Here is a 12,184-nt window from a genome sequence, read left to right as displayed (position 1 = left end):
CGTGTGTTGTCATATAACCACAGTGTTTGTTCGCACACTCAAAAGTACACACGGCAGTCGTAGTGAATATTTTTCCATGGTTCACTATTCTTATGAGGACTTGTGGACTCCAACTCTTTCAGTGGTGCGCTCTGACACCTTAATGTGTCCAGTCCAATTTCAAGCGTAATTAGAGCCTTTTCATTTTAATCAGCAGCTCATTGGAATGTAATGGCAAATTGTTACAGACATTAAACTGCTATTGTATGCACATGTGCACACCTGTACGTGCACAGACACACTCTCCTGCTCTCGTTTATACCCATACAAAACCAAAAGTCTCACTGTTTTTTTTTTTTTTTTTTTTTTTTTTTTTAAACACACACTTGGAGATACACAGAAGCGTATTCTATATATAGAGAAAGATCCACTGAATGATATACTAGACGCACTCTTGGTTCTGTGTGCTCACACTCTCACTCTTGCATATACGCATTTACCGTCACCTACACCCCCACACACACTTGCTATTTCTCGGCTCTTATCTGGTCTTAATGGCGGCTCCATAGTGCTGGCGCTCTGTCCCCCTTCATCTCGCCGTCTGTGCATATCGCCCATCTTCCATTATCAGCAGCCTCCATCTGAGTCTTTCAAAGAAACAGTGCAGTCTTTGAACTCACTGCAGGCCATAGCATTTCCTGATAGAATGTCCTAGAGAACAAAGTTGCCTGGCAACAGTGACGGGCAGGAAGTTACTTCAGCTCTCTGTAAAAAGGGTTTTTAGCTCAGAGTGGATATCAAGCCACAGCTCACAAGGAAATCAGATATTGTCAAATGGCCAGCTATGCTGTTATGTGTTATCCTCTGCTCAAACAGCTGATTTTGTACACTCATTTGGAAATGGTCGTGTTTTTCCACGGTCAGAGGATCGTGTGGCCGCCGTGTCCGTGCCATGTCTTTTTGTCTTTATGTTTTCAGGGGGAGGACTATGGCTGACATTTCATTTAACCAACACATGCAATATCTCAGCCTGTCCTGATTAGTTTTATGAATGATACATCTCACTATAGCAGTGTGAGGTTTTCATAATTACAGTGATTGGCCTACTGATTGGGCGCTTCATTGCTTGCTCATTCACCCATGTGCTGCATGTGATAATTTAGCCTCTTTGATATCTGTGTTGCTGTGCAGCTGTTGTGTTGGGTATCTGTACTTCTGCTGTCGGTTCAGAAGGTCTGAACAAACCAGTCAGGAGTAGAGGGAGGTACAGGGAGCAACGGGGGACCCCCTGTGCTGATCTCTTTTGAAGTGCTTTGCTTGTTGGGAATGAGTCATATGACAGGAAGTGAGGTTGAATGCCTGCATTTTCATGTAAATCTCAGCCCTCACCAACCGTCAACAAGTTGTAAGTGCTCTCTTGGAGATGTGCTACATTTGTGAACAAATGTTAACTGACACAACACACATGCTGCACAAACCTATTCATAGACCATAACTATGCAGATCTAAAATAACATGCCTCAGACATGGTAGATCCAGTTGCACCAAACATTTACAAAGTTGCATTGACTGCCCCACAATGATTTTGTTAATGAAAAGTGACACTAAAGTGGTGTATTTGTTGCCGACTGGCTGAAACTGCAGAATTCACGCGTAAGACATATCTGCTGTCGTGTGACAACAAATTAGTTATCATTTCCTTTTGCTGAATGGCCGGGCAGGATGGCCAAGAACATTAAATGTTCTGTCCTCACTACTGTCAGAAGAAAGGATGCAGCCCATGAAACAGAGTGAGAAGGGTCCAGACATGGGGTCAGAGGTCTGGTTTCAGGAACGTGTTCCGACAAGCTCTATCTGCAGCGTGGTTGATCCAGGCTTGTCTAGTCTTGTTCCTCAAGTTGTTTTTTCCCCTTGTCTTTTATCACCTGTTAATTCACTTCCTCGATCCATTTAAACATGATGGCATGTTGTTTTGTAAGTGTGACTGAGTAAATAATGAGTGATAAAATAAATGCTGAATTGTCATAGTGAAATTAACTGGTCCCTGAGAGCAATATTTTTGATGAACATCTGCTCTAGCTCTTAACTAGCATCATACCATGCCACTGTACAGTGTTCACATGTCCATGTTTATTCAGCAGCAGACAAGTTCAGGATATACAGTATGTCTAGAAAGTACATTTTAATGTCATCCTAGCAGCAGAGACATTTGCGAGTACCATCAAGTTCTAGTGGGTTTGGTCAGCTTGTTAACCAGACTAGTTGTACTGGTAGTAAGTTTTTGATATTTTTATTTTTGAACATAGATAGCATATTTTTTACAGTTTAAACACAGTCTTTTCAGTGTTTATTGTTGTTAAGGAACATTTTGTGTACTTGAAATCTGCACCATAGCAGTCAGGTCCGTTTGGTCATTTGGTTGTTTATTCAACCTCCCAAAGTAATCACACTCAAGTATAATGACAGCAGATTATACAAAAGCCCTTTTTAGGTCCAGATCAAACAAATGAGCTACTGAAGTGCTAGATCTGTTTCTGTTTCCAGTGGATGCTGCAGTTGTCTTTATGTTGCAGTTTGGCAGCAAGTTTTAAGCCTCTATATAATGATTGCATTTGGCAGAGATAGCTACTGTGAAGAACTGTAAATAAAAGAGAAAATGTGAGTCTGTGATCCAAAATGATTAAGCTTTTTATGCTGCTTTAATACATTTTGTCCCTCTTTAATGTAAACTGCTTCTATAGTTTGAACTCGCTTAAAGTGAGCATGAGCACAGCAATTGAAACGAATTAACTTTACTACGAACATTTAAAGAAAGTAAAGTAGTAGAAATAAAACAAATATCAAATAAAATGAACGATAACATGCACAACAGACTCTCAATAAGCAACGTAAACATTTCATGTCTGAAAAGCAGTAGGAAGGAGCAACATGCTTGTCTAGTTCTTCCCCTTTTAAAGATTCACGTAGTCCAACTATCTGCCCCAGTGTCCATCATACACAACTAAATCTCTGTTCATCCGCTTCATACATAATCAAACTCTACCAAATCAAGAATGTGAAAAAAAGAAAACCAATAATAATTTCGTCACCATTAGGAAGTGTTACATTCCCCTTCCTCACTTCTGTACCTCACAACAATAGTTTTTTGTACATCTTTTTAAACTGTGATATTTTTACTGTTTGATTTCTTCATCCACAAAGTCACCCCACAAATTGAAATACACATACTTTTAAGATTGGTGCAAACACAATGTTGTTTCAAATTAAGTTTTCCTCTCAAGTTATAACCCTTCTCTCTGTGTAAGTACACTTTTTGTATGTTGGCAGGAAGTAAATTATTTCTCGCTTTGTATACTGTTTGTGCAGTCTCAGATTCCTGAACCCCAAAGCATGTGACTTTAAAAACAGCTCGTTATTGTCTTCACATTATCCTACATTGTTTACTGTCCTTATGGCTCTTTTTTGTAGCATGCATAATGATTGTAAGGTGCTTTTGTAGGTGTTGCCCCATACCTCCACACAGTAATTCAGATATGGTAATACAAGTAAACAATACAGAGTGTACAATGCTTTACAATTCAGAATGTGCCTTGTTTTTCCCAGAACTGCAACGCTCTTCGCCAACTTTGCTCACACTTACCTTATGAGGTTTCCAGCAGATTAATATCACATCCAGAAATTTATTTTCATATACTTTCTATATTAACATCATCAATCATCACTTGATCTTATCTATTTTACATTCCAAACATAATTTAGTTTTGTTCAAATTTAATGATAATTTGTGTCAAACCACATTTTTAATTTACTTATTTCTGTTGTGAGCACCTCAAAAAAATGCTGCTGCAAATTTTCCTCAGGGTAGAAAATATTGGTGTCCTCCACAAATAGAATTTCATAATAGAATTTCAATTCTTGATATCTCACACATGTCATTTACATACAAAATAAACAATTTCTGGCCTAATACTGACCCCTGTAGGACTCCACAAGTAAAATCTATAAATACTCCCACTACCTACTTTTTATTATCTATACAACTAGTTATTTCTTCTATTAACTCCATAGATGTTGATCTATTTGTTGTGAATCCATACTGACTGACTGTCAAGAATTTCTGCTTCTCCATAAAATTGTCCAACTGTCCAATAAAGAGTTTTTTGAATATCATAGAGAACTGGGAAAGTAGAGACACAGGCCTGTAATAGGTAAAGTAGTATCTATCCCCAGTTTTATGTAATGGGATAACTTTAGCAGTTTTCATTTTACATGGAAAATACCCATTTGAATGACAAGTGGCTTTACAATACTATCAATGACTTTCTTGACTAAAGTCAAATCAATTTCATTCCAGTCAGTAGACATTTTATTCTTACACTTGCTAACAATGTTGATAATTTCCTTTTCTTCTACAGCTCTCAGAAAAAAAATTGAGCTTGGACTTCTATCTCCATAATCCTCAACAGCCCCTCTCCCCCTCTTTTGGCTGTGGATCATTGATCTCTTCTGCCAATTTCGGTCTCACACTTAGAAAAAAGTTGTTAAACCCAGCGACCGCATCATTCCTATTGTTCACTTAACAGTCCTTGCGATTGTTGTTAGCTAAATAATGAGTCTACCTCATTGACTATTAGTGTTTTATTACGCACGTCAGCTCATCTTAAATGTCTGTGGACTGTCCATCTCATTAGCTCAACATTTGTTCGTGTGTGTGTGTGAGAGGGAAGATGAACAGTTGTGTGGTTGTAAGTTACTTTAATGTCAGCAAGGTCTCACCATCTGCCATTTTTGTTTCATGGCATATTTATCCGTTTAACATTTAGACAGGGAGTTACTGTTGGATACTTTGTGCAGCTGTAATTAGGAATTCAATTCCAGTACTCGTGTGGGTGAGGAGCGTTGACAATTGAGACTTTGTTGCATTGTACACTGTGTATGACGCAATCTCACCCACTCAGTTTTATTGGTGTTTTTTGGGTGCAGAGGAGGGAGGTGAACTTTATTTTGGCAGAAATGAGCAGACAACATTGAAGCCGGGCCAGAAAACGACTCTTCTCCTTTTTTCTTTTTTTTTTCTTTATGTGCTCTCGTAGAGCGAGAGGAGTGGAAGAAGGCAGAAAATTCTAATTTGCTTCTGTGTTTTAAGTGTGAGATGGAGGGGACAGAGATTTGAAATCTGTGTTTGAGATCACTTTAAAAGGAAGCATCATCTATGAGCGTGTTGGGGAGCAGGGGAGAAATAATTTGTTGTATTGTGTTCAGCGTTTTGCTCGTGTTTACTTGCTCATTTTTCCACTATCCCCTGAGTAAACTGCTACTCAAAATTACAAATATGTTGACAACTCATCAGCAGTTTCAGCAAAGCAAATGTGTATATTTCTCTGTGCCAGTAAATTTATTGGCCTTTTTCAAAGAATAGATATTTAAATATTTATTGGTCGAGACTGTTACTTTGTTTTACAGGTTATCAAGGTTCTATTATGTATTAGCTTGTCTTAGTTTTGATTCAGATAAACAAGTTAATTAAATTAAGTCAATTAAATTCATTAAAAGTATGGCTAGACTGATAAATTGACTGAGTTTGACATTAGCTTAGTTTACCGATATCGGCCATTATATCAGCAGAAGAAACAAACATATTTTTGAGGTAATTTAGAAATAATTTCACCATCACATACTGTAGATCTACCAGTGAATAATCTCAAGATTCATTTATTATTTTACAACACAAGATTGTATAACAAAATGTAGTTTGTAGTCCCTTAATGCTACTCACAAAAACAGAAATTATATAAATGAATTAATAAATAATAAGTCATAAAAATATAACTTTTTTTTTTTTTATATTGGAGTGCAGAGGATGAATTGAGGATTCTCACAGCCTGAGGAAAGAAGCTGCTCTGTAGTCTGGCGGTACGACAGCAGATACGTCTGTATCTCTTGCCAGACAGCAGCAGGGTGAACAGGCTGTGGTTGGGGAGGATATTGTCTTTTTAGTATCCTCTGGGCTCTGTGCAGGCTCCTCACCTCACCCATATCACTGATGCTTGGTAGATGGGTACTGCTTAGTACATATCTTTTAATAAACAAATTTAAGGGAACTTCAATAAAAAAAAAAGATGTATTGCTTCAATATCTATATGGTTTCGGGCCTCAAAAATCCAGCAATGGTGAGGCTATAATTTAAATATTTTAGAGTTAAACCAACAACAGATGATACGTAACATTACTATAGAACTCCGTGACAAGCACCAGATCATTCATGACTACATTTGATCCTTCTTTAAAAGCTGTTTCAACTTGAGTTTAGAATGAGACCATTCAATCGTTTAATTGCTCAATATTATACATTTATCTTAATTGTTCAATTGTTGCAGAAGCTGCTCGTGACCAAGAAGTTTCTCACAGTAACTTTAATGTAAAAAAGATCATGGAATGTATAAAACTATTGGCAACATAAAATGGTCTCTAATGAGTCTGAGTGTATGTAAGTTTGCAGCCTTGCTCATTATTTGGACATATTTCCCAGATTTTAGGTGGGGATCTTAAGCTCTGGACAGAAGCAAAACTGGCAAATGTTATGTTAAATGTGTTAAACTTGATTTGTCAAACCGTGCTGCATGCTGGTTTTAATCTCAACTACTATGCTTGCAGTACTGATGTGATGTTGAAATTTTAATTGTAGCCATACTTGTCATGGGAGAAGTGATTTTAAATGAATAAGGAAGGAGATTGTCTGTATAATGTATACATTCATTCAAAAGATGGAAGGAATCCCATTTCCCCTTCAATTCTGTGTCTGACTTAAATGTTTGGAGTTTCAGTGACAAGAGTGTAAATGTGCCTGCAGTCTGACATCACCCTTGATTAAATAATAGTACCTTCTGTTTGTTTGTGAGTGTTCAAGACGTGCGTGTGTGTGTGTGTTGATAGTATCCGGTCCCTCTGGATTGTGTGTGTTTGGCTTTACGCGAGCAGTGTTTCAGGCCTTCCGCTCCGTGTCCGTCTGTGAGCTCCGTTTGTGTGTACACACGCGTCTGTCAATCCACCGAGGGTGTTAAATGTGGAATTAGTTCTGCTGTCAATCACCATGGCGACAGTGAGGGAAGAGATGACACGCTCTCGCTCAGAAGAGTAGTGTCCCTGATAGAGAGAGACACACACACACACACACACACACAAACAAACACGGGGCTCACAAATTGAGATTGACACTTCGTCCCTGGAGGTGGTCAGTGTACAGTAAACATTACAACAGTACTTACAGACCCATAAACACCCCGTGTGTGTGTGTGTGTGTGTGTCTCTGTGTGTTTTGTCCCATTTTTGACTTCAAAACCACCCGCACTTTTCGCCCTGAAAGCATATTTTAATATTCCATCAGGAAAAGCAGCATTTGGAAATGGGGTAGACGAAAAATACTCTACTTCTTCTCTTACCAATTGTGTGAGCTCATGCATCAGTTTCCTTCTTGTTTCTTTTCTCTCATTTACTTATTTATGTCCTGCCTCTCATTTTCGTCTCTCTCTCTCTCTGTTTTTGTCTGAACTAATTCTTTGGTCTCTTCATCTCTCTCTCCTTCTGTGGGTCTTCTTTGTGCTGTGTCCCTTTTTTTTAAACTTTGATGTTCAATACTCATATTATTTCCTTGCTTTCCTCTACACTCTTCGTTAACAATTCAGTCAACAATGACAAAGTAATTACGTGTGGCCAAATGAAGTCCTTTTCTGTGACAAAATAAAAATCATTTACTAGGACAGTAGAGACGACTTCAGACCAACGGAACAAACAAGTATATATTATTTAAGTAGCAGGATTGATCATCCGTGTTTTTTTCTTTCCTGTGAGTTTATATTTAGACTGTGGTTACATGTTATAAATAGCACAGTAGGGGGGAAAACACAATGTCTATAATGTCTACATTGTAGAAATCGAGTCATTACAGTATACACAACAAAGGCTATTTTCACTCCAAAAGTAACTCAGTATAAGTGTTGTGTTCCCTGTGGCTGTTTACAATAAAAACAGCTGTGGACTCCACCACTACCAATAAAAGCTACTATGTGGAGAGATAATTACTAAATGTAAATACCAACTATAGTACCAAAAAATAGGGTTTATATCTTTTTTTCCTCCCTTGGTTCATTGTTTTTCAGTATAGACACGATGGCTGAGGTCGGCACTCTTGTGAACGCGTGTAGCTATTTACCGCTGCGTTCAGAATTTATGACAGTTCAACTTAGTGACATGACAACCGCGGAAAACACAGCGAGGGAAATGAACTAGGAGCTGATTTTAATAGTATCTAAGTTTCGTGAATCATACACCTCTTCACCAGCAGAGAACAGACAGATCAATCAAAAGAAAACGGTGTTGGAGCAGCATCGGCTTCAAGCGCCCTGCTGCTAAGATGTTGCAGGGCGGCAGCAGCAGCTCTCTATCTCGAAGTACTTTAAGACTCTTAGCTAATTGAATTTAATCGAAATGTCCCAATATATAGCTCTATCATTTACATATAAATAAACCAATTTTGCTCCTCTCTGTGGGTGCAATGCAGTAGTTATTCGGTCTATAACCAGTCATGAAAGCTGGTATAAATGCCTAGTCTGTAAGCTCTGAAAACGGAGCCCTAGAAATACAATGTCACAGTATCGCCCACATTGTTTGATGAGTGGTGTGAAGGGAGCACAGTGCAGACAGAGAAACATTGATGAAACTAATCAAAAATTTAGTTTTATAGATGACAGCTGTGAACACAAAATCTGTTTACAAGTATGTAATAGTGGCACTCTTCCCATTTCGTTTCTCTTCCTCTCTTTCTCTTCTGCTTCCAATCTCTCCTCTCCTCTTTTCTTCATTCCTCCCTTTTCCATTTCCTTCTGTTTGGTCAGCATCCATGTGAGTGTGCAATGTGCTCCATTGTCTGCAGAAAGCAAAGATGGATCCCGCTGTGCTGTGTGTGTAATGTAGGAGGCATAAAGTAGTGCAGGAGTCTTGCATGTCAGGGGGACATTGGCACTTATGATTGGATGGATGCTATTTTGAGCATCCGTGGCCCGTATCCTCTTGCCTGCATAATCCTCATGCCTGTGTGAAATACATCTAACTGTAAAGGAAGGAGTCTCCGTCTGTGTGTCTGTTCTTCGCTTTTCTCGACAACCGTTCATCCGATCTACTTCACACTTGGCGGGTTTATTGTTTAGGACTAAAGGAAGTGCAGTGTTGAGTGGGAAGTTGCTTAGGTGAGATGTTAAAGATATCATTAAAAGAAAACCTTTAGTGGATCTTGATCTGTCCAATCTGGTGGCTGCTAATACCAGCGTAAATACCGGTGCTGCATTTGTTTACTAGCGGATCTTGATCTCCAATATGGCAGCTGTGCAGATGTATAACTGCAACATAAAGCAGCTAAAGGAGTCTGCCTGTCTGTCCTTTGATTTTTCTCAACAACCGATCATCTGATCAACTTCACACCTGGCGGGTGTATTGCTGAGGACCTAGGGAAGTGCAGTGTCGAATGTGAAGTTTTTTTTGGATGAGCGCCTGAAGTGACACACAGCAGCCGGAAACCGCTGAGAGAGAACACGACCCTGCCTGAAGCGACACACAGCGGCTGGAAACTGCAGAAAGAACACAAGCCCGCCTGAAGTGACACACAGAGGCCGGAAACTGCAGAGAGAACATGAACATGCCTGAAGTGACACACAATGGCCGATACAGAAAGCACATGACAGACATAAGAATCACACAATCTTATTTTAGGACAATTTCACCTCAATGAAACTAACTAAAATGGAAGGAGTGTCTGTCTGTGTATATGTATGTATGTCCCATTCGATTGACTTCACAGGCGGGTGTATTGCTGAGGACCCACGGAAGTGCAGTGTCGATTTTTGAAGTTGTTTGTTTGAGTGGTTCTTGAGAAAGCGGCAAGCAGCGATACCAGAGGCAAAGCAATCAGCCCGTTCCGAACAGGCACGTTTTGAACGGGCACTGCACTAGTGGATTTGTAAATGTAAGCCCAGGAGCTGGTGTGATATTGAAATGGACAGTGCTTTTTTTTTTTATTGCTGAGTATGAGTGTATATAGATGTGTGCTTGGATTTAAGAAGGGCATATAAAGCTTTTGGGGAATAGAATCCCTCAGATGGGAAAGTCAGCGATCTGAGACTGTCAAGAAAGGAGACAAAGATGGAGGGATGGCTCAGAGGGTGAGAAGGAAACAGATGTTAAAGAATGTGCAAAGAGAGGGAAAGAGATGGAGGGAGGAGGGTACCGGGAAGATAAAAGAAGACAACAAACCTGCCATAAATGAAAAGAGGAAACAGAACAACTGAAGACTATACAGAGACGAGGTGAGGTGGTCGGAAGATGCAGGGTCTAAGACAAGAGGAAGTGAGGGAAAGAAAAAAGAGAGAAGGTATTGATTCTTTCTGCCAGCTGGGGGGGAAACCCAAGCCAACTGTGCTTTCTAAAATTAGAGCCAAGGGAAAGGTGGAAGGATGGAGGGATGCAGTGGATGATAGATAATAAGATAGAAGGGAAAACGGTGGGAGAGAGCAGCAAAAGAAACTTTGGCACTGTTTTTATCACAATGCACAGTAATAACACTAAAGAAGGGTGAAAAGTGCATGCCTATGAATAATAAATGGTGAGAGCAGTGGTTGAGCAGTGGTTATAGAAGCAGGATAGCTACTCAAACTGCAAAATGAACCAGCACTTTAGAAGCTGGTCATTATTTTGATTACACTCAAGAATCTTTAGAATTAAATGATTTGAATCACTTGCATTGTGTTAAAGCACTGTGGCAAAGTGATTTTGAAATGGTGATGAAAGAAAATAATATGCACCTTATGCAATTTATATAGGTTAGATCAAAACTAGCAATCAAAACGTCTCACTTATAAAAAGACCAGTGCTTAAAACAGGGAAAATAACTTGCTTATTGACATTTTGCAATGTCAATATTCCAATAAAGAACTGCCAGTTTGAGGCCTCTGGTATTGTGCGTGCTGGCTGGCATGGCTTACTGGGATGCTTAATGGAACAGAGCCATCGTTAATGTTATTAGTTCCACCTGTGCCTTTCCTGCTATGACAAGTCAAACGTCTGCTGTGAAAAGGTCTATTTGACTGTGTTTCTGCAATATTTGTTTCGACTAGCTATTTAGTTTTGCGCTATTGTAATTATAGTTTTGATAAATGGAATGCAACATAGAAACCCAAACAAAACAGTGTCTGAAATCACTCTATTAACCATGTAGTGCACTATATTAATCGTCTTACATGTGAATTTTTGTTCCTACAGTGGAACACAAATGTAATGTCCATGACTATACTATGCTGGCAATACCCCGACGCAACACATTTTAAAGATGCAAAAATGACAATTAAAATAGTGCAACACTGCAGTGTATTGATTATTAATTAACTAACTAGTGACACCTGGTTCTTCAGTTACTGACACTAACACTTAATGTCTGGTTAGAAAAGTGGGAGAATCCTGATTATTTAGAATTTATTAGGGTAGCACAGCACTTTGTATCGCTGGTGAGAGAACCGGTGGCAATTTTCATGGAATTTGTTTTGTTTTTCCTTCTCTAACGCTACACTTTAACCTCAGATGTTAGCCATAGATATTAATTTTGTATGGTTGTAGTCAAGCTTATCTTTTTTTATTTAGATAAAGCACAAACTGGCCCTTTAGGTACATAGTTTCACTGAATGGGCTTCATTCACTAATATGTGTGTAGAAAAAAAAAAGAAAAACTTTGTGCACAAAATAAGTGCTTACGCAAAATTACTGTCTGATTGTGCACCGGCCAATTTTGTTCTTACCACCGTGCGTACGCTAATCAGAATCATTCTAAATTGACAGGTGCATGCCTGCTATCAGTAATTAGCATGCTACCACGCCCCCATTTGTCTATATAAGAAAAGCTCTGTTGGAGCAGTGCAGCAGCGGAGAGAGCTGTTACTCTTTGCGAAGAAGGCCATGATGGTAAATATGTAGAAAAACTTTACTGCTGGTGAAATGCAAACAATAGTTTCAGAAGCAGAAGCCAGAAAAGGCAGATTTAGCTGGTAAACATATCATTGGCACAACCGTTTGGAGCGCGATTGGGAAACCTGTATATAGCCTGTTGCATCACTACCACACAGTACGTCTGTAACAAAATAAAAATGGTAAAAGTGTAGGTCTGTGG

General features: G+C 39.1%; 1 protein-coding gene across 3 annotated transcripts in view; it reads left to right on the top strand.

The window, feature by feature from the left end:
* Window positions 1-12,184, top strand: part of LOC122974040 (pyruvate carboxylase, mitochondrial-like) — a 301,961-nt gene that overhangs the window by 32,744 nt on the left and 257,033 nt on the right. The gene's annotated exons all lie outside the window — the stretch shown is intronic.

The sequence above is a fragment of the Thunnus albacares genome, chromosome 22 (assembly GCF_914725855.1).
Source record: "Thunnus albacares chromosome 22, fThuAlb1.1, whole genome shotgun sequence".
NCBI lineage: Eukaryota > Metazoa > Chordata > Actinopteri > Scombriformes > Scombridae > Thunnus > Thunnus albacares.
The sequence above is the reverse complement of the archived record's forward strand: the minus strand, read 5'-3'. Positions and strand labels throughout refer to the sequence as shown.